This window comes from Macrobrachium rosenbergii, chromosome 50 (genome assembly GCF_040412425.1).
Source record: "Macrobrachium rosenbergii isolate ZJJX-2024 chromosome 50, ASM4041242v1, whole genome shotgun sequence".
NCBI lineage: Eukaryota > Metazoa > Arthropoda > Malacostraca > Decapoda > Palaemonidae > Macrobrachium > Macrobrachium rosenbergii.
In genome coordinates, this window is record NC_089790.1 from 27957314 (window position 1) to 27964153 (window position 6840).

Genomic DNA, 6840 nt, shown 5'->3' on the forward strand with positions numbered 1-6840 from the left:
AACCTTCTGGTTCCCAGCAAATCACCATAGTTGCCTAACAGCCAGGTACGTAGTTCAGTGTTTGGTTAAAAAAAATGAATTTTAAGGCAAATGGGGCAAAGTCGTTTCCATGTCTTGCCTATTATTCGTGAGGCAAAGTAAAAAAAAAAAAAAAGTAAAAAATACGCTGAAGTTTCTTCGGCGCAATCGAATTTTCTGTACAGCATATAATGCTGTATGAGCTGCAGCCCATGAACTTTCAGCCACGGCCCGGTGGTGGCCTGTCCTATAGCGTTGCCAGACGCACGATCATTGCTAACTTTAACATTAAATAAAATAAAAATTACTTGGGCTAGAGGGCAGACATTTGATACGTTTGATGATTGGAGGGTGGATGATGAACATGCCAATTTGCAGCCCCCTAGCCTTGGTAGTTTTTAAGATCCGAGGGAAGACAAAAAAAAGAGAGTGCGGACGGACAAATAAAGCCATCTCAAAAGTTTTCTTTTACAGAAACTAAAAATTACCGTTGAACTATAAGAACCACATCATCATTATGATCATCGTCTCCAGCGCCGTGTGACACAAAGGGCCTCCGTGAAATTCTACCACTCGTATGTTTCTTGTGCTTTATCTTCCCTAAAAAAATATCCATTAATCTCCAGCCTCCTTTCTCAGTCCTTAACCAGGTGTATCTCATTTGGATGGGGAAAGCATGTCATTAAAAGGTTTTCAAAAGACGATGAAAACAATTGAAAATACAAAATCAAGTACCTGGTACAAATTCTTCAGTTACTTTTACCAAACCTGCGCTACTACTTTTGTAATGATACTGATATTGAAAGCCAGTCAAGGCCCAGCCCTCTCCTATCCAGCAACGTATAATGATATTAGATGCATGATAATCAAGCCTTATGTTTTTTCCAAAGCACTAAATTTTTAATGGTCTTCAATATCACTTCATATTTAATTTCTGCTACTACCAGTATGATCACTGTAAGATCAGTGAGAATATGAAAGCGATGATAAGGAAACTCGATGGTTTTTTTCATCACAGGGTTGAATTTAAAAGGAAAGGAAAAAAAATTACTTGTTCAGTCTTAGCTAGTTAGAATGTGACAGTCTGGATATTTGAAAATAGGATTGAACTTGGCATAGAAGCTGATAGATTCGTAAAATATAAGTCGTTTGTACTGAATCGAAATGGACGAAACCCGGTTTTTTAATAAAAAAATAAATACGGGTATGTAACAACAGTTTTTGACAATGTTAGTCCAATTGTGTTAGCAGACATGAAATTTTAAGTACATTTTCGCCCAGCTGCACAGCCATGGACTTAACCAAAAATATACAAGCGAAAAGAAAGCTCATTTATTTTTATTCGTTGATATTTTATAATACGGTTGTAATTATCATTACAATAATATTATTGTATGTACTATTTTGAATTTCTATTGGTCTTTTCTCGACACAGGTAGACTCATAATATCAAGTAGGCTACTTACTTTTTACTCTGATAGAATCATTTGTTGTCCTTTGAAGAATAGAAGAAATGCCAGCAGTATATATATATATATATATATATATATATATATATATATATATATATGTGTGTGTGTGTGTGTGTGTGTGTGTGTGTGTGTGTGCGTGTGTGTGTGTGTGTAGAATCGACTGGTCACTTTTCACCAGATACATATATAATTTTAATAGCCATATATATATATATATATATATATATATATATATATATATATATATATATATATATATATATATATATGTGTGTGTGTGTGTGTGTGTGTGTGTGTGTGTGTGTGTATAATTATGTATATATACACAAACACACACACACACCTCAGTCTGGGTCAAAGGATACACGCGCCTACAAATTCGGATTTTTAAAAAGTTATTTAAAGTGATTCTTTGGAATTTCATCACCAATGACTGAAGTGCAGTGTTCTATCGCTAATCCATACTGGAAAAGGGAAACATTATGTATATTATATATATATATATATATATATATATATATATATATATATATATATATATATATATGTGTGTGTGTGTGTGTGTGTGTGTGTGTGTGTGTGTGTGTGTGTGTGTGTACACACAAAAGAACGTTTCCCTTTTTCGTAAGGATTAGCAGTAGAACACTGCGCTTTAGTCATTAGTCCTGGAATTCCAAAGAACCACTTTAAATAACTTTTAAAAATCGGAATTTCTAGGCGCGTGTAACCTTGGACCCAGACTGAGGTATGGGAAGGTGCACGTTACTGCGCAAATAGTCTTACTTTCGTGTGTTCTATTTGCTTTGCACAGGCAATATGAACTTGGTCTTGGTACTTTAGATCTTGGCTTGACTGGAAGTACAACGTAGTAAGAGTACAGGACTGCAGGTACGACTTCATATTCCAACGTTGCTTTGCTGCTTTGCTCCAGTGAGTTCAACCATACATTGAGGTTTGTTGATTTGTATACATGGCTGATATGCTTTTTAGATGAGTTTTCTGCTTTGAATAATAAACATAGCACTTCTAGGCTGTACTATTACTGGTTTAGTGTAGCCTATTGCTTTTTGACGGAGTATTTAACGTCTTTTGTCATAGAATATGTTGGTAGTTTTATTAGGCCTATTAGTATTTATCATCTTTTGCTGAAAGGTGTTGGTTCATATATATAATCAGGGTATTCGTCTTTTGTTGTAGGGTGTGTTGGTACTGTAATTGCACCAAGTTGACTTACGGGAGTGACCTACAATTTAACTTTTCCCTTCAAGTTATTTTGTCCTTGGCATATATGATAACTGTTTTAATTTTTCGTCAGTTACGCAACCATAGGCTACAGTTGGCACCTGGTTGCCATAGTTATGTCTTGTGTTTGAAAAGTTTGGAATTTTGGTATGTATAAGCTGTAGCTCCTCACGGACTGTATGAAACGGTTCCGTGAATACGAAGGTCATTAGGGAGCCATATGTTCAAGAAGGGATTTGCTAACGAAATTATTATTAAAGGAACCATACTAACCTAACATACCCCAACCTAACCGAACGTAGCAGGCTGTGTTACTGAGACGGGGGTGGGGGGAGGAAACTACTTTTTACCAAAAGTTCCCCTATAACATTATGCATAAGCCATAGCATTCCAGGATGGCCAGCATACAAAAGCATAACCAGTTCTAAGGTTAATTACACGTTATTACAGTTGACTGACAAGAAATAACCGTAAATTCTTGATAAGCAACCAAAATAATGTAGGAAAAGTCAATTTTAAAGGAAATTCCAAACCCGAAGCTAATGCTTAGTTCTACTGGAATTTTTTTGCCATTACTGTTGTTGCAAACCACTTGTTTCGTTTTCCTTTTTGCAGTGTAATTATTAGGATTTGGGTGGTTTTAGGTGGGAAGAGGCTGCCGGGTTTCGACATTATCCAGCTTGTGTATTCCTGCATAAAAGATAGTAGCTTTTATACCTAGGAAGAAAAAAACTTAATTTTAAGATTTAATATTTCATGTGTGGGTAGAACTAAGCAAGAGCTCCGCATCTGATATTACTTTGGAAATTTATTTTTCCTATAGTATTTTGGTTGCTTATTATTTTTTGTTGGTCATCTGTAATTAAATTGTAATTAACCTCAGAAGTTGTACGCTGGCCATCCTGGAATGCTATCATGCATGCACAGTGTTATAGGGGAACTTTTGGTAAAAAGTGGAGTTTCCTTCTCTGTGGGGTCCAGGAAACAGTGCCCCGCAACTATGTAATATGGCTCACTAGGTTAGGTTAGGTTAGGGTATGTTAGTTTAGTATAATTCCTTTTATAATAGGGGTAGATCTAAGTAGTAGCTCCGCGGTGGCGATTTCCTTATAACTAAACTTTTTCTACAGTTTTTTGGTTGCTAATTATGGATTTACCTTCAATTTTTGTTGCACGAAGGTAATTAACCTGTAAGTAACCCCTGAAATCCATCCAACACGGGTTTCCACACGCGATCTTCACAAGACAGGGCATGGGTACGTCAGTTTGGAACGGTTCATATCCCGTCCGGCAAGTGCAATAACTTGTTAACTTATGGGTATCCCACCCCCCCACCCCCCAGAGGGGGCCAGTACTAAACATGGCGAAGGGACATTCCATTTGGCCGACAACAAACAAATGCACTGCCAGTATCAGAAGCCCTAAAAGTGTAGAAAAAACCAGTTTCCAAGGTAAAAACAGGTGTGGAGCTAATACTTAGAATTACCATAATAGGTTTCCTTAGCCAATCCCTTCTTAAGCATGTGGCTCCCTGATGACTTGCGCATGCTGGAACCGTTCCATAACAACAACATGACAGTCCGGTCTTTCTCCCAACGTTTCGAAAACCCTTGTTCCCAAAGGGTCCCCAATCATGTTGGGTAGAGATGAGGTTAATAATTGACTGACAATAAACAACACCACCTCCTTCATCAGCAATACTAAAAGTATAGGAAAAATCGATTTCCATGGTAATAGCTTGTGGGAAGCTCTTGCTTAGAAATACCCGCGTGCGTAATAAACAAAAACAATTAAATATTATAAGGCATGAGTAAGTGGCCAAGGCAGTTGCAGGGAATCATACCAGCCTAACCTAACTGAGGGAGACCAGGCTGACCTGACCAGTACCTAGCTTGACCTCAGGACCCCTCAGACATATTAGTGTAGGACTGTATCCTAAACTTATCTAATGTAGTTGGTCAGATCTTACTGCAATGCAGGGCTTTGCCATGTGGCCCCTAACCTAACCTAATTACTAGGATCATAAGTTATGTAGTAACATACAGGGATGCTTGATTTCCTAATCTGATAAGCTGGTACTGCTCAACCATAGGCTTTATCCCCTCCAATGGCCTGCAACCCTAACCTGATCTAGAGTGCTTTAAGTTGTACACTCACAGACCTACATTAACCTGGGTATGCTGGCTCGTGTGGATGAATAGTGGCTTTTATGTAGCAAAAATTCATCATCATTTTTACTCAAGTGCTAAGAAATGTGTTGTTTTTCAGTTATTTTTTAACTAAGAAAATATTTAACAGGTTGTGTGTTTACAGTCATACAATTCAATCTGTTATCTTTATTTTTTACCTCCCCTTTTTATGAGAAATGTTCATAGTTTAACCGTGATTCATAGGCAGTAAAATATAACATTGACTTGTTCAGTGTAGATGATTCACTTGGGGGATACTTCGTTACAGTAAACTCAATGCAGTGACATGTGTCATACCCAGAAGAATGAAAGAATATTGTAGCCATGAATATAATACATATATATATTGTCACAATGTGTACCAAGTCCCTGGTTATTATACAAGTAATCACAGAATTCAAAAATTTACCTCACTTCAGCCAGATACCTGAACTCTCATAACAATAAAAATTATGACTGAGTACTCTAAAGGTAACAGTTATCCCTTAAAATGCATATTAATCACGTGAAAAATCAAATTAAAATAAAAAATCAAAGTAAAGGGCATCACTCCATCAAACAACTTTAACTGTTTCCCTGGTCTTAATTCACTTCAGCAAAACTAAAGGAACTAAATATGGTTATCACTTTGCCTTATGCACACAATTAATCCTATTCACTGGTGGTCAGTAAATGAAACAGTTTTTTTTTTTATTTTAAATAAAAAAAAATTATTTTTAAATTCAAAATTTATAACTAGAATTCACAAAATGAAAAAATTTACTATTGCTTGAAAACAACACAAAATGAAATTAATTCTTGAGTTAAATTACAAAGGTTATTTTATCAAGAAATTAAATCAGTCAAGCAAAATATAAACTATCAAGAATTGCTCAAGATTTGAAAAGAAAATCTTAGTAAATGAAAATTAAATCAAGTATGCCATGTTAAATTATTAAGAAATTCTTGAATTGCTAAGTAAATAAATGTTAAATCACCACTATGTATAATGTGAAAAATCAAGAGATTGCAAACACAAGAACACACAAAAATACACAAAAGATATACTAAAACAATTTCATTAAGGCAACAGTTTCTCAGTTTACCTTATTATACATGGTAATATTATGTCACTACAGCCACCGCCCGAAAATTAGTTGCAGTGCCATCGAAAAAACCATATTCCAATCTGACACTAAAATTAACAATAAAAAAAAATTATAACACTTACATGTGCCTCTGCTTGACGGTGCAGGAATCCTCCCACCCAAGAAAGAGAAAGAGAGAGAAAAAAAGAAACACTTGCACGTTTTCACGTGTTTTACCACGAGCAGTCAAGATACCGCAATAAAACACACTGCACACACTATACATACCCAAACATTCCCCAATATGAACTAAGCCCAGAAATCCCTATAAACACACTAAAACCTTGCACCCTGTGACGCATCATTAAATACAAACACAGAGACTCTCGCTCGAGAAAGACTGACTCGAGTGTGTCTCGCTATACCTTCCTAAGCCGAATTGCTGAACCATCAAAATCCTATTCTGAGATGCTAATGCCAGTATTAATAAGATATGTCTCTTTGGAAGCATAACCTATACCCTATCTATTTATCTACTTATCTATCTGTTCATGTCTAACACCACTGCCACCACTGTTAATGACCCTGCACAAGGTCAATTAGGGTCATAATCTCTTACGGCATCTGTTCTAAGAACAGCATCATAGTAGCTTACATCTCTAGGACTCTGGTGGCGATGGCTCAGCATTGGGTCAGCACATTCCTTCTCCCTCGTTGACTCCTCTCCCTGTATCTAACCTCAGACAAAGGCCTACTGGAATTAAACACCCAGATACAAAACTAGACTTTACTTGCAAATTTAACGAAAGTAACTCAGCAAAAACTACGAACATAAAAATAGGAAACCATAAC

General features: G+C 36.3%; 1 long non-coding RNA gene across 1 annotated transcript in view; it reads left to right on the forward strand.

The window, feature by feature from the left end:
* The first annotated feature begins 2303 nt into the window (after positions 1 to 2303).
* The window catches only part of LOC136832796 (uncharacterized), a 32816-nt gene continuing 28279 nt past the window's right edge, over positions 2304 to 6840 (forward strand). The window contains exon 1 of the long non-coding RNA XR_010851317.1: positions 2304 to 2442. This is a non-coding gene — a long non-coding RNA (uncharacterized lncRNA). The remainder of the gene's footprint in view (positions 2443 to 6840) is intronic.